Source organism: Saimiri boliviensis, chromosome 1 (genome assembly GCF_048565385.1).
Source record: "Saimiri boliviensis isolate mSaiBol1 chromosome 1, mSaiBol1.pri, whole genome shotgun sequence".
NCBI classification, from domain to species: Eukaryota; Metazoa; Chordata; class Mammalia; order Primates; family Cebidae; genus Saimiri; species Saimiri boliviensis.
The window spans coordinates 224,692,997-224,720,113 of NC_133449.1; the positions used below are offsets into that span (position 1 = coordinate 224,692,997).

Consider the following 27,117-nt stretch of genomic DNA (forward strand, 5'->3'; position numbering starts at 1 on the left):
AATTAGTTAGAGTAGGTAGTCAGCAGACATGAGCAGGGCAGGAGAGGCCCGTTCTCACCACCAGGAACTTTTGGAGACCATCAGGTGATGGTCAGGTGGTTGTTAACTGTGTCTCTAAATAATAAACGGTCACAGTCACCACCAGGAAAAGGCAATAGATAAAAACACCTGAAACTGGTGATCAGCAGCCTCCTGATAAAATCTCAGGAGATGGGCAAGTGGGCTCAGGCATGTGCACTTAAAGGCATTTAACTTGTATATGACCTTCTAGGGACATTTGACTAGTAAGGGAAAAAGGTCTCAAGTGAGCATGCATACACCTCCAATAAACACATTGCATATGCGGTCCTTCCAAGTGCTGGCAGGCCACTGCACGTGTGAACAGCCCACCCTAAGGGAGGAATCAGGGGAAGACTAAATGCAGATCCTGGAAGAATGCCAACATAGAAAACCCCAAGTCAGGAATCAGACCTCATGCTTGATCTCTTAAGTCACCTGACTGGCCCTCTTCCAAGTGTAGTTTACTTCCTTCTTTTCCCCCCACTCTAAAGCTTTTTAGTAAACTTTCACTCCTGCTCTAAAACTTGCCTCAGTCTCTTACTCAGTTTTCGGCCCCTTAGTCGAATTTTTTCTTCCAAGGGGTCAAGAATTGAGGTTGCTGCAGACCCATGTAGATTTGCACTGCTATTTACGTGATCAAACTGAACAGAATGACACCATTGTAGTAACTATGTAGCACTGCTACGGCAGAGCAGCAGAATTTAGGAAACAGCCTTTTCAGAATGGACTGACTTTCTGCAGAGTGAAATAAATGATAGTACCATTTTAAAATTAAAGAAGATAAACTTAGCCAGGCGCAGTGGCTCATCCTTGTAATCCCAGCACTTTGCGAGGCCAAGGCAGGCAGGCAGATGGTGAGGCCAGGAGTTTAAGACCAGCCTGGCCAATATGGGGAAACCCTGTCTCTACTAAAAAATACAAAAGTTAGTTGGACATAGTGAAAGGCACCTGTAATCCCAGCTACTCAGGAGGCTGAGGCAGGAGAATCGTTTGAAGCTGGGAGGCAGATGTTGTGGTGACAGAAGATCACACCACTGCACTCAGCCTGGGAGACAGGGCAAGATTTTGTCTCAAAAAACAACAAAAACAACAACAACAAAATAAATTTTAAAAGGGGGAATTACTTATGATTTCCAGTAAAATGGGAGTGAAGTATTTGGAGTTATAAATATTAACATATATATTATAAATATATTAAATGATAATTATATAAGGCGATTTGAGAACTTAAATCAATATGTAAATTACTAAATTTATACTATTGGAAAGTAAAAAGTAATGTGAATTACTGGTTTAAAAGTATTGATTGCGTAAAATTTAAAGTAGTCACATCTCAAGATTGGTTGCAGATGTATAATAACTAAAGAACAATTGAATTATCTTTGGAATGCATTATATATGAAAGGGTTGGAAAAACTCACTAAAAGTATTGTGAATATTGATGCTAATAATTTTGCAGTACATTTTCACAAAACAGAATTTGGTTGGACATGCGGGAAAGCCCAATGGAAACAATACTTGCTAAAAATTACAGAGCTACTGAAAAGGGTGAAGAGCTGCTGCTTGTTGGATGAAAGAATGGCCTAGTTGCTGTCTATACTAGGCAATACTTAAATCTATTCCTTCAGCTCCTGCAGTGACTGGGCAGCCCGTGGCTCCCCCATCGGAAGTGCTGCCTACAGACTCTGCAGCAGAGGTGGAGGCTGGTTTTCTCGCTGTAGGTTGGGGCCAACCATGTGCAATTGCCAGGAGCTGAAGTTGAACAGGTTCTCCTAAGGCTGGAGACCATGAGAACATGAGAAAAGTAGGCCAAGTGGACAACCGCCCTGGAAATGGGAGAGTTCTAAGTGGTGGTCCCTACGTAGCATGGTCTGATACAGTTGGGCAGGGGCTGTGGTTTCAGTGCTTGGAGGGCATTGGGCTTCCTGTGCCTCAGGTCCATTGGAACACAACAGAAGTATCTTACTGCTGTTGTACCTCATGAGAAAAAAAATCTTTTTACTTTCAAAATGTTTTGATGACAAATTCCAGAGCATATGTAGAGAAAATGCTTTGTCTCGAAGACCTGAAAAGGCAGACTGACTTATTAAGGACAATCTCTCTGTTTGGAGACCTCTGCCTTACTCTCTCTGTTGAGAACACTCATGGCTTTGAATGACCTTGCTGAATTTCTCTGGCAAAACCCCCTTATTCACTTCCCAGTCTTCTCAGATTCTGTCTCATAGTTTCCTAGGTTTGTTATCTTGGATAAATTACCTACCTCATTTCTCTTTTCTCAAGTAACTCATAGAAATGGGGTCAGGATAAAATATGGTCATAAATACAGTACTCGTATTCGTTTTTATCCTCTTCCCCCTATAACTATACCATTTTGGATTATGATTGTATTCAGAAGCCCAAATGTTTCTCTCTAAAACTCTTTGCTATGGGAACTTCAGCTTTCTTTCAGGATTCTGAAGGACTAAAAGCTTTACTGTACCACAGTAAATTCAATAAAACATCAACTCTCACATATGTTCAACACTGATACCTTTTAAACTTTTCCAATAATTACCTGTAAGCCTAAGGAAACTGAAATTGACCTTCGTACCTTAAATAGACAATTAAAGGTTTGAAAGGTCAACAGTGTTTCTCATTTTTCCACTTTTTATATTAGGTCACATGAACAAGTACAGGGGCCTAAAAGTAGTAAAAATAACAGAGCAGGTTAAAGTGTCTGGTGTTTCTGATGTGCTCTTACAAAGTCAACATTTGAAAGGCTATCTCCATTCTCTCCTTAAGGTATTCACTGACTTTCCCCACTACCTGTAATTCTCTTAACAAATGTTTATGTAAGTGCATCATTTAGCAATATTTGTTTATTACAGCTTAAGTTTTTGTTTTTCCCACTTTCTTAGTAATGACATGGTTAGACAACAAAATTTTTTCTCCAAAATGTCAAACAGTAAGTAGACTGTCGTCAATCAACTAGGTTATAATGAATAGAGAAAATCAAGGTCTTACGTCAAAGGAAAATTTTATATTAACCCTTTAGATAATAAAGATTAGCAAAGCACTTTTCCAAGATGTATATCTGATTAGATAAGATTAGTAAAAATTAGCGTTCTCATCTGACTGAAATTTCCTGACGGAAAGCATTCCAAAAGTCTAATAAAATGTTTCGAATTCAGTTAACATAGCGATTCTGTAACATTATCATTACCCCACCCCATGAGGTTTTGATTGGCTTCTCATGACTTTTATATGGCTGCCAACGTAATTCTGTGATACAAAAGAGGGAAAAAAGATACAATTTAGACATATCTCTCTGGTCCAGCCATCCCTGTAGCAGAAGCACAGAGAAAAACAGACTGAGAATAAATTTCTCTCTGCATCAGACATGACCATGATTTAGATAATGAAGCACTCCAGACGCACTAGATTAAAGACTAGATTAAAGACTAGATTGAGAAGGGCTAAAATGCCAAGGCTAAACTTCTGATAGGTGATGCCACTTCCTCCAAGTCAAGGCTTTCTTCGTTGTCAGACCGTCAGTCTCCACATTCGTTTATTTTTAATTGAGCCTATTTGTTTTCCTGGCATTGGTGTGGCCCTTTTCTCTTGTAATATAAATGTATTAAAAGTTGAAAACAATTCTGAAGCTCCTCAAAGTTTTCTTTCAACACGTATTTTATCCAAAAGACTGAAAAAGTTTTCAGTTCATCTTCTGATACGTATAGTATATTTTTTGGCATTTTCATTAGTTTATTTTCAGTTGTTTTCACATATTTTTACAATTTTATTTTAATTAAAAATAAAAATTGCATACATTTATTATGTGCAACACGTTTTGAAATATGTATACTATACATTGTGGGATGACTAAATAAACATACGTTACATAAATAGTTATTTGTTGTGTTAAGGACACAAAATATGCTCAGCAATTTTCAAGAAAACAATGTGTTCTTATTAAATATAGTTATCATATTGTACAATAGATCTCTTAAACTTATCCTCTTAACTAAATTTTGTATCCTTTGACCAACATCTACACCCCACTACTAGCTCCTAGTAATGTCTACTCTCTACTTCAACGAGTCAAAATTTTTAAAATATAAGATCATGTAGAATTTGTCTTTCTGTGCCTGGCTTAGGTCACTGAACATGATGTCCTCCAGGTTAATCTATGTTGTGATAAATGACAGGATTTCATTTGCTGCATAGTATTCTATAATGTATATTTATCACATTTTCTTTATCCATTCCTCTATTGATATTCATTGCATCATTGTTTACAAATAGCCAATATATGGAATCTTCATTACTTTTTCTCCTTTCATGTATCTACCTTGTTTCCCAATTAAAGTAGGATGAGAAGAAGAGGGGAAACGAAGTTTGGTGGGGTGGGGAGAGAGAGAGAGACCTTGTAAGATTAGGGAAGTCACAAAGCAATAGAATATTATGTCTCCTTTTTGGTTTTGTAACTTAGCTGCAGTGAATATCTAGCCCCAAATTCTAGTTTTAGAGGGGTGTGATAGTGAATAATGGGATCATCATCAAATTCAAGGAACTAGAAAAAATAAAAGATGAAATAAGACTAAAAGGAAATAGAAAGTAGAATTGTCAAAGTGGAAGAGACAGAAAAGCAAAAAGAATGCCAGTTAAGAAAGTAATAGTAACATCCAACATTTGTTATGAGTTATCTATGTTCTGATCATTTAATGTTCAAACAATCCTGTAAATTCTGAGCCTAAGTTTTGCAGTTAAAGATACTGAGTTCCAGAGAGTCAAATAACTACTTAATCACTGTGTGGTGAAACCAGGATCTGCCAATATAGCTATGCGATCCCAATGTGCCAGAATGCCATTATTATATTATCTATTCTTATTCTATTATAGTTTCTGATTTTCTCAGGAATCTTTCTTTGGGTGTCATAATAAATACAATTCATAATAAATAAAATTTCATCGGGGTAAAGAATCACATAGTTTCAAGGAACAATTGCCAAGGCACATTAATGCATGGCTGACCTTTCATGTAACCCTAGCTATAAATTTACATGAAGTTAACAGCATGGTTTCAAATTCTTAGACTTCCAATTTTATAAACATTAATACCCTCTCACACCTGAATGTATTCCAGTCATTTTAGGGAAAAGTTAAATTTTAATCAGTTGATAGACCTTAAAATTATATTATCTAAAATTTAAACTTTATTATAACTAATATTAAGAATTTAAATGCTATGGGCCTTTCTAGATATTCTGAAGATGTACTTGTTAATTCTTTAAGTGAACCACAAGGCAAAATTAAGGCATACAATTGGAAACAGATATTTCAAGAGTCCATAATATATTCAGCTTTTGAGATTTACACAGCTATCTTAATGTAGTAAGCAATAAAGAAAAGATTGGGGAAGAGTTTCAATTTATGACATATCAATTAGGTGATAAGCAAATCTCTAAAGATTTCATGGAGTTTTGGTAAGCATCCAAGGTTTCTGGGAGTTATTAGAATTCTATCTCAAATCAAATAAAACTTTAGTAAAAAAAAAAAAAATCAGAATATCCTATGAGACAAAGCTCTTACGTATAAATTGGCATAAATGTAACTCAAACTTGGGGTGGCAAATGCTTTTCTTGTTTAATAGTGATTCATTTACTCATTAACTACTAAGTACTTTTAATGCAACTAACGTAAGGCTCAGGCAATGAAGACATGGATACAAATAAGATATGGCCACTTCTTCTCCAATAATGCACAGCCTCATGATAGACATGCCATGTTAAAAGTAATTATACTTCTGGGAAGTGTCAATAGAGGATATGGATAGGATCAGACTTGGAGGATGGTAGCTTCTGACAGAGATAAGGATATTGTCAGAAAATGTTCTCTAGAAGAAATGACATATTGGCAGAGTTTTCAGAGTGTTAAATCACTAAAATAAATTTTATACAAATTCTTAACTCAAGAACACTTCCTTGTTTGGTAATGTTCTAAAAAGATACTCTTGAAAGTCCTACCTTTTAATTCTCCCAAAAACTGCATCTTAGCATTCTGAAAAGCCCTTATGGAGCTTTTATGTTTGAGAACTAAAGACAGAAACCACAGGATTATCTCAATAGATGCAAAAAATGCCTTTGATAAAATTCAACATTGCGTCATGTTAAAAAATCTCAGTAAACTAGGTATCCAAGGAATGTACCTCAAAATATTAATCATATAAAATAAACCCACAGCCAGTATCATACTGAATAGGCAAAAGCTAGATGCATTTCCCTTGAAAACCAGCACAAGACAAGGATGCCCTCTCTCACCACTCCTATTCAACATAGTATTAGAAGTTCTGGCCATTCTGGCCTGGACAATCAGAAAAGGAAAGAAATAAAGGGTATCAAAATAGAAAGAGGGAAAGTTTAATTCTTTTTCTTTGAAGATGACAAGATTTTATATCTAGAAAACCCTGTTGTTTCATCCTAAAAGCTATTTAAACCGATAACTTCAGCAAAGTCCCAGAATGCAAAATCAATGTGCAAAAATCACTGGCCTTCCTGTATACCAACAACAGGCGAGCAGAGAGGCAAATCATGAATGAACTCCCTTTCATAACTGCCACAAAAAGAATAAAACACCTAGGAATACAGCTAACAAGGAAGTGAAGGCCCTCTTTGAAGAGAATTGTAAACCACTGCTCAAGAAAATCAGAGTGGACACAAACAAATGGAAAAAACATTCCATACTAATAGAAAGAATTAATATCATGAAAATGGCCATACTACCCAAAGTAATTTATAGATTGAATGCTATTCCCATTAAACTACTATAGGAATTCTCCAAAGAATTTGAGAAAGCTATTTTAAAATTCATATGGAATCAAAAAAGAGCCCAAATTAGCCAACACCATCCTAAGCAAAAAGAGCAAAGCTGGAGGCATCATGTTATTTGACTTCAAATTATACTACAAGATTACAGTTATCAAAAAAGCATGGTACTGGTACAAAAACAGACACATAGACCAATGTAATCGAATAGAGATCTCAGAAATAAGACCACACACCTGCAACCCTCTGATCTTTGACAAATGTGATAAAAATAAGCAATGGGGAAAGGATTCCCTATGCAATAAATGGTGCTGGCAGAACTGATTAGCCATATAATGAAAATTGAAACTGGACCCATTTTTTATACCTTATAAAAATTATCAAGATGGATTAAAGATTTAAATGTAAAACCAAAAACTCAAAAATCCTGGAAGACAACCTAGGCTATACCATTCAGTACATAAGCATGGACACTGAAAGCAATTCCAACAAAAGCAAAAGTTGACAAATGGAATCTAATTAAGCTAAAAGCTTTTGCACAGCAAACAAAACTATCATAGGCATGAACATACAATCTATAAAATGAGAGAAAAATTTTGCAGTCTATATCCATCTGAAAAGGTGTAATATCCAAGTTCTACAAGGAACTTAAACAAATTTACAAGAAAAAAGCAACACAACCCCACTAAAAAGTAGGCAAAGGACATGAACAGACACTTCTCAAAGAAGACATTTACATGCCAACGAATATGTAAAAAAAAAAAGCTCAATGTCACTGATCTTTGGAGAAATGCAAATCAAAACCACAATGACATACCATCTCCTGCCAGTCAGAATGACAATTACTTTAAAGTCAAGAAACAACATGCTAGCAAGGTTGCAGGACAAAAGGAATACTTTTCTACTTATGGTGGGAGTGTAAATTAGTTCAACCATTGTGGGAGACAATATGGTGATTTCTCAAAGATCCAGAGGCAGAAATAGCAATTGGCCAAGCAATCCCATCAGTGGGTATATACCTAAAGGAATATAAAGACAGATGCACACATGTGTTCATTGAAGCTCTGTTCATTTTTATAAAATACAAAAAAATATTTTATTATAAAGACACATACACACATGTGTTCATTGCAGCTCTGTTCACAATAGCAAAGCCATGTAATCAACCCAAATGCCCATCAATGATAGACTGGATAAAGAAAATGTGGTACATATACACCATGAAATACTATGCAGCCATTAAAAAGAATGAGATCATGTCCTTTGCAGGGACATGGATGGAGCTAGAAGCTGTTATCCTCAGCAAACTAATTCAGGAACAGAAAAACCAAACACTACATGTTCTCATTTATAAGTGGGAGCTGAATGATGAGAACACATGGACACATGAGGGGAAACAACACACACTGGGGCCTCTCCGGTAGAGAAGCGGGAGGAAGAGCCTCAGGAAGAATAGCAAAATGATGCTGGTCTTAATACCTAGATGATGGGTTGATCTTTGCAGCAAACCACCATGGCACATGTTTATCTATGTAACAAACCTGTACATCTTGCACATGTACATATACTCCTGAACTTAAAATAAAAATTGAAGGAAAAAAAAAGCTGTAATGTTTGTTTTAATGAAATGACATAATCTTTGTATAATTTCCCTAGATAGTCATTGTTTTCTTCAAATGGGAAGGATTCTTTTTGTTAATAATCAAAGACATTAAATTATGGAAATACTCATTCACTGTAAATAAAACCTCTGAGACAAAATATACTACACCCACAGGAGAGCACTCTAGAAATTTCTGACCTTGGGATTTGCCTAGTGAGGATCCTGTAATCAGTTTTTCACTGATTTTCACTCATTTAAGAATGGCCATACTGTCTTCTACAATGGTTGAAGTAATTTACATTTCCACCAGGAGGGTGAAAGCATTTCTATTTTTCCACAGCCCTGCCAGGATCTATTGTTTCTTGATTTTTTAATAATTGCCATTCTGACTGTGGAAGATGGTATCTCACTGTGGTTTTAATTTGCATTTCTCTAATGATCAGTAATGTTGAGCTTTTTTTCATATGTTTGTTGGCTGCATAAATGTCATCTTTTGAGAAGTGTCTGTTCATAACTTTTGCCCACTTTTTGATAGGATTGTCTTTTCCTTGTAAATTTGTTTATATATTCTGGATATTAGACTTCTGTTAGATGAGTAGATTGCAAAAATTTTTTCTCATTCTGTAGGTTGCCTGTTCACTCTGATGATAGCATCTTTTGCTGTGCAGAAGGTCTTTAGTTTAATTAGCTCCTATTTGGCAATTTTGAATTTTGTTGCAATTGTTTTAGGCATTTTCATCATGAAGTCTTTGTCCATTCCTATATCCTGAATGGCTGAATGGTATTACTTAGGTTTTCTTCTAGCATATTTATACAAATCTGCACATTCTGCACATGTATCCTGGAACTTAAATTAAACAACAACAAAAAAAGTCTTATAGGTTATGTCCCCATACTATTCAGGCTTATTTAGCTTTCCAAATACCCCATTCCTTTAAAAACTCATCTCTACTTTCTCAGCCTCAAGCCTTGACTAGCCCATTCCTTGTTTTCATCTCTTGAAGCTTGTTTCAACTCAACAGACTAATAGAATTTCCTCTGTATATACTCTCCTAACTTTATGCAATTTTTGTTTTCGATAAATTCAGCTAAGGCTGTCCCAGCTTATCGGCTGTAGGCATATTCAAAACAGTATTTAGCATAGCCACAAATGCAACTCAGATTTTATTCTACAGAATTATGCCTGTTAGTTTTATTTTTATCTCTCTAGAAAGGATGCTATAACAAATATACATTAATGTGAAGGATTTCTTAAAGCTGTAAAGAATGAGTTCAAGGCCGGGCGCGGTGGCTCAAGCCTGTAATCCCAGCACTTTGGGAGGCCGAGGCGGGTGGATCACGAGGTCGAGAGATCGAGACCATCCCGGTCAACATAGTGAAACCCCGTCTCTACTAAAAATACAAAAAATTAGCTGGGCATAGTGGCACGTGCCTGTAATCCCAGCTACTCGGGAGGCTGAGGCAGGAGAATTGCCTGAACCCAGGAGGCGGAGGTTGCGGTGAGCTGAGATCACGCCATTGCACTCCAGCCTGGGTAACAAGAGCGAAACTTTGTCTCAAAAAAAAAAAAAAAAAAAAAAAAAAAAAAGAATGAGTTTAAAAAACTTAACTTTTTCAGCATATTAAAAGGAAGAATAAACTGATTAACATAGTCATGGAATATGAGAATGTGATAAGGCCAATATAATTCCTACCAATCCTTTTATTTTACAAATGGAGAAATTGAGACTCAGAGTCCAGTTACCTAAATGTTTATCTTGTGTAATGTATTACTTCAAATTTGGTAACTCTATGTTTATAGCATGAATTTCACACTTCATTCAAATATGTTTAATTTTTATAATAGAGTTGGGATTATTTCTCATGGCAATTTTTTGAAGTTTTTCAGTTATTGGCAAAATGCAAAAAAAAAAAAAGAAAAAAATACTTCCTTAAAAGGCCTGATTTTAAAGAGCCAATGTAACTTTTTTCTTTATACTAAACATCGCTGAGTATTTTCATTCTATTTTACAGATAGATAGCTGCTCAACAGCAACTCAATGTAGAAAAAAATAATACATAAGTTAAACATTTAAAATCTGTAGATATGTTTGACCTGATAATAAAGATATCTCCTTTTTTATTTTTAATGTTTAATCACAATGAGTAAAGATTGTTTTATTTTATATATTCCAAAATGATTTGAAATAACTTGCTAAAAGATATTCTTTCCTTTCTGGGAAAATAAAAATAAACTAACTAAAAAGACATTCCTCTCTTATATTTTTATATAAGAGAGGAAATAAGCATTCCAAGAAAATTAAAGAAGAAAAACAATACAATGAAGTCAGGAATGAAGCACATTGATATAATTCGTGTCTTAATACAACATATTGCTGCAGTTAACAGCAAGAACGCTGACGTTTCATTTTTCTACTTTTTGTAACATTTACTCTACTTTCAGGTAAAAATCACATTAGGTTATAGTGCAATCAAACAATATTGTTTGAATTGAGCCTTCTCCTACTTTTATTTTTAATCAAGACTGAGGAAAAAAATGCTGACTCCCTTTAGCTGCATGTTCTGCAGGTTTGCTACTTTTTTAATGTGAAGAAATAAGAATTTTTCCCACTAAGTAATAGTAGTAATCCAAAGTAAATGTTTACATTCTTCTCAGAGGCACTCAACAAAGAGAGCTATGAACAACAGTTTATCAGAAATATTAGCTAAATAAAAGAATGTTATAAATTTATTTAAAAAATGAAATTCACACTGCCTGTCTCAGAAAGACATCTCTAACAAGAATGCTTGCCACTTTTTAAACTACTAAAATTATACATGCATATATAAAATATCAAATATATATATATACATATATATATAGCATTCTATATATATTTAGCTAAATATGTGTATATTTACAAACAGATGACAACCAAAAGAAAAATTAAGCAAATGGCTATGTAATTTCACTCTCTGGAAAATGATGAATATGAAAATTTAGCTATCACATGTTCCATTTTATCTTGGACTTTTCACATGATATGAACATTTAAAGTCTATTCTCTAATTGATCTTTATTTTAGCTGTTAACATTAAACATTTCAAAAATGAATAATAAGCCAACGTTCATTTTGAATATTGTGAAAATGTTTTTCAAATATCAAAGATTGATGCTTTTTATGTCAAATTTTGTATTTTTTCACATCAATATAACATCGAACAGTTAGATATCACTTAGTCCTATGATAGGGTATGCAGATGGGATGATCTAATTTACTTTTCAACAGAAAGAGAATAAGCTATGTAAGAAAGTGTGATTAAAATGTAACACTTGCCTGTTAGTGAGGCTGTGCAGAATAGATGAGAACTTGGAAAGTAGGTGCTAGGTGATAACCTATTATGCATATGCTCTCTAATTTGCCATGCTCAATCATTTTCAAATTGTGATCACTGAAAGTAAAAATGGAACACCTGTCATTAGTATCTAGCAGTGTGGGAAAAAAGAGAGAGAGAGAACACATTTGACCTCAGGATTGTGGAAAAGAATCTAAGCTCATCTTTCTGTAGGGTTTTTGTTTGTTTGTTTGTTTTTTGACAGTCTTGCTCTGTCGCCTAGGATGGAGTGCAGTGGTGCAATTTTAACTCACTGTAACTTCTGCCTCCAAGAATCAAGTGATTCTCATCTTTAGCCCCTAAGTAGCTGGGATTACAGACATGCACCACCATACCTGGCTAATTTTCATGTTTTTAGTAGAGACAGGGTTTTGCCATGTTGGCCAGGCTGGTCTTGAGCTCCTGGCCTCAAGGGATCTGCTCACCTTGACCTCCCAAAGTGGTAAGTTAGATTTTTAAGACTCAAATATATCATTGGCAAGTAAAAATTTTAATCTTATCACCAGGAATGGGATTAAAACAATTTCTTTAATTAAAATGTAGAAGTAAACGTAATTTAATCCAGAGAAAGTAAGATATATAGTGCTGAATCAATCTCTAATATTATCAAATAACTTTTCTAATGCTGTGAAATTAAAAAATAATAACATACATTTAATCAGTAATAAAGAAGACATGCTTCAGGAGAGAAATTGATTCTTTTATTTAATATAAAATTAGCATTTATGGTATAATAAAATACCAATTATTTTGGAAGGATTGCAGTGATAAAATATAATGTTATTAATTCAACACATATTTACTGACTACTGTATGAGTTTTCTATTGCTATTTAACAAATTACCACAATCACAGTGGCTTAAAATAATGCCCATTTATTAGCTCACAGTTCCCTAGATCAGAAGTCCAGGAACAGTATGACTGGATTCTCAGCCTAGGGTTTCAAAGGCTGAAATCAAAGACTTGGCTGACTTCTCTGGCTCTAGGGAAGTATCTGGAAGAGTCTTATAAAATTGGTAGAATTCAGTTCCTTGCTGTTGTAGGATTAAGGTCTTCATTTCCTAGCTGGCTATCACCCAAGGGTCTCTCTCAGCTCCTAGAAGCTGCTTCCATTCCTTGTCCCTTGCCCCCAACCATCTCCAAGCCAACAACAGACAGAGCCCCTCATGTCAAATCCCTCATGCTTTAAATTTCCCTGACTTCCCGTGTCTCTGACTTCTCATGAGATTAGGTCAGGTCAACCCCATCATCTTCTTAACTAACTGCAAGTGATATGTGACCTTAATTTACATGTGCAAAGTCCTTTCACATCAATACCTAGATTATTCTTTGATTGCGTGCATACCTGGGACAAGATGTGTGTACATCAGGGGTTGGAAATTACAGGGGATATGACAGAATCCTACTAGCACACGCACCTACTATGCATTAATCTTTGTTCTATGAACTGAGATCCTAACATTGAAGACAAAGACACAGCTCTCCCTCCAGGAAACTTAGAAACATTTGCTGAAAGGAGAAAGTTTAAAAATTCAAGAGTTAATTATATTACATATTACATTATAAATTATCAACAAATATCATGCTATTTCATAAATAATATTTTATATTGGGAACTGGGAAGTGTAACACAGAGAAACAGCAGGAAATGGAGGAATTCTGAGATGGTCTAAAAGTTTAAACGGAATGCAGAAGAGTGAAGGGTAAAAAGGGCCTACACGGCTGGACATGGTGGCTCGTGCCTGTAATCCCAGCACTTTGAGAGGCCGAGGCGGTCAAATTACCTGAGGTCAGGAGTTTGAGACCAGCCTGGCCACTATGGTGAAACCCTGTCTCTACTAAACATACAGAAATATTAGCTGGGTGTGGTGGCAGGTACCTGTAATCTCAACTACTTGGTAGGCTGAGAAGAGAATCGCTTGAACCCAGGAAATGGCTGTTGCAGTGAGCCAAGATCACACTACTGCACTGCAGCCTGGGCGACAAGAGTGAGACTCTGTCTTAAAATAATAACAGTAATAAAATAAAAATAAAAAAGGGCCTAAGCTATTTCCCTCCAGCCTTTTTACAGGGCACTAATCCATAAGGAGCCCTCATGACTTAATCACTTCTTAAAAGGCGCCACGTTTAATTAAGTTTCAACATGAGTTTTGGAGGGAACACATTTAAATCATAGTGCAGGTCATGTAAGATGAGAACTGAAATCGACCACTGGATTTAACAATGTAGAGAACAATATTTACCTTAGCAACAATTCCAGTTTGACTGGGGTAAATTTGAGTGAGCAAAGAAGAAAAGAAATTGAAGGCAGAGGAATTCGGAGACAATTTTTTTAGAGAAAATTTACTGTAAAGGAATTGTAGAGGGCATATAAACCAGTGAGGTGAAAACAAGTTGTTCTTATTTGATTTTTACTAAATTTTCTCAGCGACCGCCACCTCCATAATCAGTTGTTTTTAAATGAGAAAAATAACAGCATGTTTGTCTGCTAATGGGAATGATCTTCTACTGTGTGAAGAGGGCAGAAAAGCTGAAATAATATCCTTGATTAGGCTAGAGGGAACAGGATCTTATGCACAAGTGAAGGAGTTGACCTTAGTGGGGCACGGAGAGTCCATCCATTGTAACAGGAGAAAAGACAGAAATATCTCGGTACAGATGCTGGTAATTGGGTAGATGTACTAGGTGCTTGTGGGTGTTTGATTCTGATTGCTTCTACTTTCTCACTTCAATCTGATTATCAATTAATGTACTGAAGATAAGATAAGCCTACTGAACTAGAAAGAACACCCTTGAAATAATTGGAAGGAGTGGAATCTCACTTGGCTGCCCTTAAACAACCCTATAGTTACTTTGAACAGTCAGATATAGCCTCTATGCCTCCATTCTGCTACCCACAAAACATGAGGATTTAACTAATTGCCTTCACATCTTTTCCAGCGTTGAAATGTTAATATTTTAAATAATAACACAATTTTTACTAGTATATTTGATTTTTATTTTTAACTGTAAGAAGTTAACCTAGCACTGTAAGTTTATATTAAGGAACAAACAAGGAAATGTGCAGGACACTCTATCATTCCAGTTGACAAATATCTCTCTAATTAGGAAACTGAGTATTTCTATTGAAAATTGTCAGGGAAAGTTGGTTTTTAATTTTATTTTTTACTTATTATTATTATTATTATTATTATTATTATTATTATTAGATGGAGACTTGCTCTGTCACCCAGGCTGGAGTGCAGTAGTGCGATTTTGGTTCACTGCAAACTCTGCCTCCCGGGTTCAAGTGGTTCTCCTGCCTTAGCCTCCTGAGTAGCTGAAATTACAGACACGTGTCACCATGCCCAGCTAATTTTTGTATTTTTAGTAGAGACGGGTTTTCACCAGGTTGGCCAGGCTGGTCTCTAACTCCTGACCTCAGGTGATCCACCCACCTGGGCCTCCCAAAGTACTGGGATTACAGGTGTGAACCACTGTACCCGGCCAAGATTTATTTCTAATACAAGGGTTGTATAGGTAAATTCCCCTCACAGTAAATGTCATGAGGTCTTAGATTACCTACATATGACTTATCTAAAACTTTAAAAAACTAGACATAGAAAAGGCCTTAGACATGGTAATCCAAGGTAATGGTGACACATGGTAATCTCAATAGAGGAAACTGAGGCCTAGCAAAAATGAAGTAATTTATTCCAAGTGTTTAACTATATAGCCACTCAGAGAGATTAGAAGCAACGTTTCCTGGCCGTCAAACAAGTGTTTTTACACTATGCCAGGTAATAGACATTATTTGTCAAAATAACTATGCATCTTTTTTTCCTGGGTTTGGACTACACTTGCTTACTGTTTAGAGCCAGAGTGAAATTTTCTGGTAAATACTTTTCAATTTTTGCTAATAAATAGTGCATCAGTTATTTCGCCCATTCAAAATCAACAAGTATTTATTGAACGTTCACTATTTTTTATGAATAGCGAGCCCTATTTTAAAATTGAAGATGCAGAAAAAAAAAAGAAGGGAACTCAATAAATGTTCTCCTATAGTGTAATTCTAAAATATAAATTTGTTCTCATCCCAGGGATAGCATTAGATACTCTGAAAAAACATTCTTTCATTTCTAATACGTGGAGCACTAGGACCAGTTCTGGCAATAATGAGAAGCATAAGATGTGGTCCCTCCTTACAAAGAGCTGATAGCATATTGAAGCAGAGAGAAATAGAGAATGATAGCTACACTTGACCTTGGTAAATGCTGGGACAGGAGTGAGCACAAAGGGGAGACCCGAATTAAGACTGAAAAGTCAAACTCAGGTTCCTGGTATAGATGCTGCCTGTGTCAACAGTATTTAAAATGCATGAAGAAACAAACATGTTAAAGATAGGGAATTAAACAGCTTTTCAAGTTAGGAGTAAAAGCCAAGAAGTAAAAGAGTAAAGATCATAATGTAGGAAATGCAAGACATTCTGCAAAAGAAGCCAACCATACAAAGACAGAAATGAGAGACGGGTATAAAATAAGGTTAGAGAAAGACCTGGAAAGATAGCAGGAAGTCATTCTGTCCACTGGAACGTCCACTATTTGCCAGGAATTGTGCTTAGCACTTATTCTTCATAATAATCCTATAACTCAACTTAATCAATTATGTTAGTCCCATTTAACAAGTTAGAAAAATGAAAATCAGAAAGTAGCAACAACCGATAGTGTGCATAAGAAGTGGATTTGAATGACGGTCTTCCTCAGTTCAAAAGCAGCGTTTTTAATCGTGGACTGAAAACATTTAAAATCTTATGTTAAAAAGTTTCTGGTTTCGTTTTTGCTTATTTGTTTTACTTACTTATACTTTTTAACTGATGTCAAGGGGGAGTCCTTAAATGGTTTGTAGGAGGGATTTGAAATGATACAAGTAAATTTTATTTATTTGGATTTTAAAGTGCTCTGGCTATAAAATGTATTTAGAAAAAAAAATAGTGGATATATGGGAGAAGGTAATATTAGAAGCAGAGAGACATGTTTTAAGGCCCTTTTAGAAGGCTCTAAAGATAATGAGTGTGTAAATTAAAGGAATATAACAGGATGTGAATGGAATTAGATACATTCAAGAAATGCTAAAAATGCTGAATTAACAATACTTTGCAACTGGATGTGGAGAGCGCTGGGCTAGGATGAGTGTCCCAGCATGAACACTGGGAATACAACATTGCAAGTGTAGTGGGCTGACTCGTGTGTCCCCAGAAGTTCAAGTCCTAATCTCTGAAATCTGTGAATGTATCCTTATTTGGAAATAAGGTCTTCAGATGTAAGCAAGGGAGGAAGATGTCATACCGCAATAGTATGGACCTGACATCTCGTAGCTGGTACCTTTGAAGAATAAGAGGGGATATACAAAGATACACAGAGGACAGGGAGAAGATGGGGGCAGAGTTGGGATGATGCAGCTACGAGCCAAAAAATAGCAAGGATTGCTGGCAGCCACTAGAAACTAGGAGAGAAGCGTGAAAAACATTCACTGTCAGAGTCTCCAGAAGGAACCAACACCCTGGCAATACCTTGATTTCAACCTCCACAACTATTACAGAATAATTGTCTTTTGGTTTAAGACACCAGTTTGTGGTAATTTATTGTGACACAGCAAACCAATACTGTTAACAATGTGATAGGTGGGGGAAGAAGGTACTATGCATTCAGATTGTTTTCATAACTACAATTAAGTTTGGCTACTTTGAGGTCATTGTAGAAAAATTTAGAAGAAATTGAAACATAAAATTTGAAGATTAAGAAAGAGATCTGAGCTGAATATAGTTTTTAAAATTTTCTTCTTAAAACTGTATTGACTAAATAATTGATCCTTTTATTTCATTCAGTTCTCAGATTAAATATTTCATCAGAGGTCCTTACCTGATCATCCAAAACTAAACTTGCTCTTAGAGTACACCTATATATTACATAATTTTGCTCACTTTATAGTTTAATCACCCTATAATTTTCACCTTTTTTACATTATGTTTTCCTTCCTCATTAGAAGAGTCTAGGTCATGGGAACGTTAGAATCAAATTGTGTATGGCCTGGGAAGCCATGACTTCACTATGTTCTTTAGGAGTTCCTAGAGGACACAGCCTTCACTGAGGAAATGAGAACCACATTAATGATGGTGGCACCAGCATCCAGGTGCTCAGTAGAAGCTGTCCTTTGGAGGATAGCAGTGATATACAACTGCTGCTATTGAATATCAGCATCTAATGGTAAAGCAGAGTGGGAGAGACTAGGTTGTAATGCATAACTATAAACCATAAGATAAGTGTACTTCCAGTGTAATTCCATCAATAGGCAATACGATTAATGTGACAATTAGGGCATGTTAGCCTGGAAGCATGTATAGCTATGGGTTAAGTTGTGCCTAGGAGTAAGATAGATGGAGATTCACATAGTGTGTTACTGCATTTACAGAGTCAGAAGAAATCATGACTGAGGAGAAGGCTGATGCCAGCTGCTGCAGTGAAGCCATCTCCTCAGCTAGTCACCACGTCTAAACTCATTCTTAGTCTCATGGGATACCCTTACCAGCACGTGCATACACACACACACACACACACACACACACACACACACACATTGAAGATGTGGATGGACAAGAATAAAATTGTAATAAGAATTCAGAAAAGAGATAAACGTAATGTAGAATATTTAAAAATTAAGATAAAAGAAAAAGATTAATGGAAGAGGAGGGACACCAACTATGTACTAATGTTTAAATAGGAATTTGGCAGAAGGGAAGAACTGAAGACTGTGTGTCAGGGTTTGAAGGAACGTTTTAGCATAGTGCTTCTATAAAAAAGAAAGTCAAGGAGCCACATTCCTTGAACAGGTTTTCTGGTGTGGACTATTTTTAAAGAAACTGACTAGGCTCAGATATTTGAAATTAGTCAATATTGTTAAGAAATTTTTTAAATTAAAAAATGTAACCTAGTATAATAGATTGAAGCTGTCCACAAATACTTTTTCTTATCCTATTGAGCAGTAGAGACTAATTCACTTATATTTTAGTTGGATCTGCTATTGCTCTTCCTGGCCAATACAGTAAAATAGAAATTGTATACGGGACTTCTCAGCCTAAGTCATAAGAAGCACTCTGGCATCGGCTCAGGCCTTTTGAAATGCTTACTCTCAGGATCCTCTTAGGATTTTCCCTCCTGGAATTCAGCTTCCACACTGTAATATATCCAAGCCAGTTGGAAAGGCTCCAGCCTGTAGCTATAGCTGAGTTCCCAGCCAATAGCCAGCATCAATGATCAGCCATGTTTGCCAGCTGTCCTAGAGTTCAGTCCAGTCCATACTTTGGTTAAATAGAGCCCAACACAAGGATGCCATGAAAGGGGAAAGCTCTTACTATATTAGTGGGAATGTAAAATAGTACAATCACTATGGAAAACAGTATGAAGTTTCTTCAAAAAAAAACTAAAAACATAACTCCTATATGATCTAACAATCCCATTGCTAGGTATACATCCAAAAGAAAGAGAATTAGTGTATCACAGAGATAGCTGCTCTCTCATATTTATTGCAGCATTATTCACAATAACGAAGATCTAGGATCAATCTAAGGGTCTATCAAGGATGACTGAATAAAGAAAATGTGGCACACATACACAATGGAATACTATTTAGCCAGGAAAAAAAGATGAGATTCTGTCATTGGCAACCATGGGAATGGACTGGAAAGCATTATGTTAAGTAAATAAGCAAGGCTCAGAAAGACAAATATTGCAGTTTCTCACTCATATGTAAGAGCAAAATAAAATTGATCTCATGGGGTGAGAGAATAGAATGATGGTTAACAGAGGCTGAGAAGGGGAGTGAAGAGATGTGTTAGTCGGTTCTCACATTGCAATAAAGAACTACCTAAGACTGGATAATTTATAAAGAAAAGAGGTTTAATCGGCTCAAGATTCTGCAGACTGTTAGGAAGGATGCCTGTGGAGGCCTCAGGAAACTTACAATGATGGCAGAAGGTGAAGGAGAAGAAAGCACATGGTCAGCCAGTAAAGGAGGAAAGTGCTACACAGTTTCAAACCACCAGATCTCAAGAGAACTCACTCACTATCATGAGAACAGCAAGGGGGAAATCTACCCTCAAGATATAATCACCTCCCACGAGGTCCCTCCCCCAACACTGGGGATTACAATTCAACATGAGATTTGGGTGGGGACACAGAGATAAACCATATCAGGAGGGGATATAAAGAGAGGTTGGTTAATGGGTACAAAAATGCAATTACATAGAAAAAACAAGATGTAGGGTTTGGCAGTACAACAGGGTGGCTATAGTTAACAATAATTTATTGATATTTCAAAATAACTAGAGGAGAGAGGGAATTAGACTTCTTCTAACACAAAGAAATGGTGTTTGAGGTGATTAATATCCAAATTACCATTATTTGATCATTACACGTTGTATGCTTGTATCAAAATGTCACATGTGCTCCATAAACATGTACAACTGTTATGTAGTCATAAAAATAAAATTTTTTTAAATTTTTAAAAAGTCCAACTAATCTGAATGTAGCCCTATTAAACACACACACACACACACACACACACACACACACACACGCAAGAAAATCCACGAAGTGAGCTAATTTGATGCAGTGACTCATGAGAGAATATTTGCAAGCCATTGTGTTAGTTTTCTGGAACTGCCACAGAAAATTACCACAAACTGAGTGGCTTTTTTTTTTTTTTTTGCTTCTTTAACATATGATAGATGCAGATATAGTAAAAATATGTTCAGCATTTGTTGCTTGACCAGAAAAAATGCTAGCTTCTGATGAAGTATAATTTTTACATGCTACTACTAGAAAGACAGTTGCAGTTCTTATAGACCAACAACTGGCAAATCATTCAAATGAAGTCTGGGTCTCAGAGTAATAATTAGAGTGGCCATATATCTTGACTGGGGGTTCCCTACAGGGATAATTTGGTCCCTTCACATAATGGTTTCACCACTGTCTTTTGATAGATTCAACCACTAAGCATTCATTTGCAAAGTGACTCCCTCTCTCAGCAACTTACTTGGGATCAGCCCCAAAGCCCTGATAATGTTCTTTGCTCTTTCTGTTCCTTCTTCTAAAGTCCTACAAATCTTTAGGAAATCCTTGCCAATGGGGCATTTTCCTTCTTTTCTCTTTTGTAAATCACTTCCCTCCAATCAACAATTCATGCCTACTGTTTTGTCAAAATATATTTAAATGGCGATTGTTTCCATAGATAAACACAAAATTAGCTTTCTCTTCCTCCCTCCCTCCCTCCCTTTCTTCCTTTCTTCCTTCTTTCCTTCCTCCCTCACTCCTTTCTTTGCATGCTTGCTTGCTTGCTTTCTTCTCTCTCTCTCTCTCTCTCTCTCTCTCTCTCTCTCTCCTTCTTTCCTGCTTGCTTGCTTGGCTTTGCTTTTCTCTTTCAGCAGCACTGTCACCTAGGCTGGACTGTAGTGGTGCAATCAATCATAGCTCATTGCAGCCTCAAACACCTGGGCTCAAGCAATGCTCCCATTTCAGCTTCTCGAGTAGCTAGGACTAAAGATACATGTTACTACTACGACCAGCTCCTTTTTTTTTTTTTTTTTTTTTTTTTTTTGTAGAGATGGAGTCTCACTACATTGTCCAGGCTGGTCAGAATTCCTGCCCTCAAACGATTCTCTCACCTTGACCTCCCAAAGCACTAGGATTATAGGCATGAGCACCATGCCTGGTCCTAGCTTCTATTTTCTTTTTCTTATTTTTATTTTATTTTATTTTTTTTGAAACAGAGTCTCGCTCTGTCATCCAGGTTGGAGTGAAATGGCAGGACCTTGGCTCACTGCAACCTCAGTCTCCTGGGTTCAAGTGATTCTCTTGCCTCAGTATCAGAGTAGCTGAGATTACAGGCATGTGCCACCACACCCAGCTAATTTTTGTATTTTCAGTAGAGATGGGGTTTCACTGTGTTGGGCGGGCTGGTATCAATCTCCTGACCTCAGGCGATTCACCCACCTTGACATCCCGAAGTGCTGATATTAGAGATGTGAATCACGGAGCCCAGCTATTTCTATTTTCTTAAAGGCAGATAGTACCTAATATCACAATTCTTCTAATTCATCTGAAACAGAAAAAAGAGTGCCTTTCTATATTAAAACTTTCTACATGTTAGCATTTCATTACAAAAACATTTGGATAAATAACTATAAATTACAGCTCTACATACTCTATTATAAAGAAGTAAGATAAAGCCACTTAACATTATAGGACCATGACATCCATAGAGCTTACTACTGCATAATTAAAAGGTACTTACATCTGTACCATAATTGCTTAAGTTTAGAAAATCCTCAAATATAGTGAGGAGAACTAATAGGAATTCATAAACACTATAGGTTTTCAGTTTTTAGGTGCTTAAATAAAAATAGAAAATCCAAGAGCTGTGTGTGTGTGTGTGTGTGTGTGTGTGTGCAGCTGCAACCTCCACCTCCTGGGTTCAAGCCATTCTCCCACCTCAGCGTCCCAAGTAGCTGGAACTACAGGTGCATGCCATCACACCCGGCTAATTTTTTGTATTTTTAGTAGAGTCGGGGTTTCACCTTGTTAGCCAGTATGGGAAAGCCCAAGAGTTTTTAATTGGAAAAAATTTCTTCTCATTAAAATGAACGAAGACTCTTAACCCCACAGAAAGCAAAAATAAAGGCTGAAATTTTTCTCTCCATTTACTTGCAAAGCCTTACTTCCCTGAGTGGTTTTTGTTTTTTTCTCTGATACTTCTGAGTTTTCATTTACGGATAAAGCTCTTTTTGTTTTTCAAGAATGATTCCATAACTAAAAAATAAATATTTATTTCATAGCTGTTCAGTCCCTATTTTGAATAGTTTTACTTATTGGTAAAATAATAAATAAAAGACAGTTCAATTACAGGCATGTGACTATAATTGGCATAAAAAGAGCAACTTTCTAACAATTTGTACCAGGAAACAGCACTGGAATAGCCAACTCAAAATTCAAGTTTATTACATATGAGTGAGTTTCAATCTGTGCAACACTTTGCTGAAAGATCAAGTAAATCAGGTTAGTCTTATATAAGAAGGTATCTGTTCAGTGTTTATAAAGTCCATTCAAGCCCAAATCCAACAATGGCAAAATCGAACCTAAGTTAAAATGAAATCAATTTCAATACAATCTTCTCTAAGAGCAAAATCTTTTCAATCCTCAAGACAATTTGACATCAAGTGGAGGGAACTTTAGATGAATACTAAAAATTAGTACCAGAAAGAATGATTGTCAGGGGAAACTAAAGGTAAGGAAAGACAGCCATAAAACTCCTTGTTAGAATTCACTGCCACAACATCTTTAGACCTTACATTTCCACTCTTGTTAAATATCCTACATCACAAACGTTTGTAAGAACAACTCAGTGTTAGATAAGACAGTGAAAGACTGAGCAAGTGTCAGTTAAATCACAAGACACTTTGGCATTTTCCTCAGTTGGAAATTCAAGGCCAAGTTCAAGGTTTCTTGGCTTCTGCATTAATCTAAACTAGAAATGGATTGATTTCACACTTTAAAAATGATTTTTAGGAAAAAACAATAGAATATTGTAAAAACAATATAAACCTCTCTGTCAGCCTTTTCCTCTAACGTTATATAAGGGAGACACCTTGCATTTGAAGTTGTATTTCCAACTGGCTATCAAATCCTGCATGTATAAAGCCTCTACAAGAAAACTCTGAAAGGCTTATTATCTTTTTTTGCCATAGATTCTACTATATATGTGATCTCTGTGATTCCATTCTGTTTTCTTAGTGCTATCGAAGCAACAGCTCCTATTTACAAACTAATAGCAATTAACTTCTACATTTACCTTAGCTTTTTGACATGGGTTGCAGGTATTAAAAATTTAATGAAATATGTATAGGTTGATTAATATTGGTTATTCATGCATTACATGTCAAAAGGAATAAACTGATTAATTATAAAATAATAGTACAATGATTCAATGTGACAGTGTCTAGGGAATATAACCGTATAATACAATAAACACTATTTTAAATAAATTTCATCAATGTCAAACACCAGGTTCTATTTTATGATGCCATAAGAAGAAACTGCTGACAAGTATCTGGGGTCACACAAATCAGACAACAGTAGTGTGTGACTATCATCAACTAAATAGGATAGAATGTATTAATTGCAACCTACATGAATTCTTAAGCTCTTCATATGCAACTAAAGATTTGTACTTCAATTTTCATAAGCAAAGTTATTTAAAGTCTCTTTGAAATTTTATTTCAAGTTCAGTTGATGAATGGCTGTGTAACTGAGGTGTTTACTATTTTGTTTTAGGTTAATCCATTTTCATCCAGAACACTTGCACCCGTTTCATATGTCAATAAGATACATGCCTTTGTCTACTGCAGAAAGTCAGGATGGATATTTATATCTCGATATAAATCTTTAAAAGATGCTCGGCTAAATAAGTAGCTACTTTGTTATTTAAATCACTGTGTGATGAATATATCTCTTTAATGTTTTTGAAAATATAACCTTTCCTTTTCTGAAAATAGTTCTTATTATGATGATTTTCATTTTCACAAAGTTATTTATTTCATTAGCAAAAGTAAAGGCAAATCAAATGAATTAAAGAAATATCAAGTTTCTTATGCTGGCACACCGACAATATTGAATAATGTTCAAAGGCAGTTTTTAGTGGCAAGGAAAACGTCCTTTTCAAGGTTAGAAATATTTTTGAAAAGTACAATAATGTTTTTATTTGTTCTATTAAAAATGAAAAATGCTTTTGAGAGGAATAAATATTTATAATAAATTGATAGAACAAAGAGTATGTTTAGGAGTGCTTTAGGAGTTACACCGGCATGGTTGTGTTAGGAAAGTCTGGTGCACGTTTTTTTTTTTCTACAGGCACACAATAACATAACTCACTCAAGCACTAAAACATAACCAAATCATAGTACATTCATATCATGGAGAAATTCTGAGTAGTCTTCTGGGAATAGCTGTAAGAAATAGACCTGCTTGAAAAGTTAATGAGTCCAGAAGAATTCAAAAATATTGATATTATATTAGAATTAATCGTGTGCTGGACTGATATACAGAAATGTTTCGATCATTATTTTAAAAACAAATCATTATTTACAGTTGATCCCAAATCCATGTCTTAGTAATATTTACAATTAACCGAAAAATAATATCTGAAATTTGCTCTAACAAATTTAAGACTCATAGAGTTAATCTAGTCTGGCAAAGTCTATCTGAAATATAATTTTAGTTAGTTCCATATCAAATATGATTCAATCAATTTATAGCCTCTCCTGAGTTTTTAGAACATATTTCCAAATATATTACTTTACAGATAATTAGTTTATTTTATTCTCTTTTAGCATTTAGTATTTCTAAAGATTAAAAAAGTTAAATAATTTCCCAAAAGTCTCAAATCTTGTATGTGGCATAGTGTGTCATCTTTCACACCAATTCCAAAGCTCTTAATCACCCAGCTAGAGTACCATTGTCTATAGATAAAGATGTATTTTTACGATGTTAGGTCTTATGCTTAAATCTTTTATCCATCTGCAATTAATTTTTGTATAAGGTGTAATGAAAGGATCCAATTTCAGCTTTCTGCATATGGCTAGCCAGTTTTCCCAACACCACTTATTAAACAGGGAAACCATTCCTCATTGCTAGTTTTTGTCAGGTTTGTCAAAAATCAGATGGTTGTAAATGTGTGGCATTATTTCTGAGGCCTCTGTTCTGTTCCATTGGTCCATATCTCTGTTTTTGGTACTAGTACCATGCTCTTTTGATAACTGTAGCCTTGTGGTATAGTTTGAAGTCAGGTAGGATAATGACTCCAGCTTTTTTTGTTTGTTTGTTTTGTGCTTAGGATTGTCTTGGCTATGCAGGCTCTTTTTCAGTTCCATATAAGTTTAAGGTGGCTTTAATACTGTGAAGAAAGTCAAAGGTAGCTTGATGGGAATACATTGAAACTATAAATTGCTCTGGGAAGTATGGCCATTCTCGTGATATTGATTCTTTCTAACCGTGAGCATGGAATGTTTTTCCATCTGCTTGTGTCCTCTCTTATTTCCTTGAGCAGTGGTTTGTTCTCCTTTAAGAGGTCCTTGACATCTCTTCTTAGTTATATTCCTAGGTATTTTATTCTCTTTGTAGCAATTGTGAATAGGAGTTCCCTCATGATTTGACCCTCTGTTTGTCTGTTATTGGTGTATAGGAATGCTTGTGATTTCTGCACATTGATTTTGTATCCTGAGATTTTGCTGAAGTTGCTTATCAGCTTAAGGAGATTTTGGGCTGAGATGATGGGGTCTTCTAAATATACAATTATGTCATCTGCAAATAGAGACAATCTGGCTTACTCTTTTCCTAACTGAATACCCTTTATTTCTTTTTCTTGCCTGATTGCCCTAGCCAGAACTACCAATAGTATGTTGAATAGGAGTGGTGAGAGAGGACATCCTTGTCTTGTGCCTATTTTCAAAGGGAATGCTTCCAGTTTTTGCCCATTGAGTAAGATATTGGCTGTGAGTTTGTCATAACTAGCTCATATCATTTTGAGATATGTTCCATCAATATCTAGTTTATTGAAAGTTTTTAGCATAAAGGGCTGTTGAATTTTGTCAAAGGCCTTCTCTGCATCTATTGAGATAATCATGTGTTTTTTTTCTTTGGTTCTGTTTATGTGATGGATTATGTTTATGGACTTGTGTATGTTGAGCCAGTCTTGCATCCCAGACCCTAGAAGAAAACCTAGGCAATACCATTCAGGACATAGGTATAGGTAAGGACTTCGTGACTCAAACACTAAAAGCAATGGCCACAAAAGCCAAAATAGACAAATGGGATCTAATTAAACTTAAGAGGTTCTGCACAGAAAAAGAAACTATCATCAGAGTGAACAGGCAACTTATAGGATGGGAGAAAATTTTTGAAGTCTATCCATCTGACAAAGGGCTAATATCCAGAATCTTTAAAGAACTTAAACAAATTTACAGGAAAAAAAGCAAATAACCCAAAAAGTGGGCAAAGGATATGAATAGACACTTCTCAAAAGGAGACATTTATGTAGCCAGCAAACATGAAAAAAAGCTCATCATCACTGGTCATTAGGGACATGCAACTGAAACCACATTGAAATACCATATCTAGCCTGTTAGAATTGTAATCATTAAAAAGTCAGGAGACAACAGATGCTGGAGAGATAGGAACTCTTTTACATTGT

At 35.6% G+C, this 27,117-nt stretch overlaps 1 long non-coding RNA gene across 2 annotated transcripts in view; it reads right to left on the minus strand.

The window, feature by feature from the left end:
• The window catches only part of LOC141580868 (uncharacterized), a 108,477-nt gene that overhangs the window by 43,891 nt on the left and 37,469 nt on the right, over window positions 1–27,117 (minus strand). For both annotated transcript variants that reach the window (XR_012513272.1, XR_012513271.1), the window contains exon 3: window positions 21,867–21,972. This is a non-coding gene — a long non-coding RNA (uncharacterized LOC141580868). The remainder of the gene's footprint in view (window positions 1–21,866; window positions 21,973–27,117) is intronic.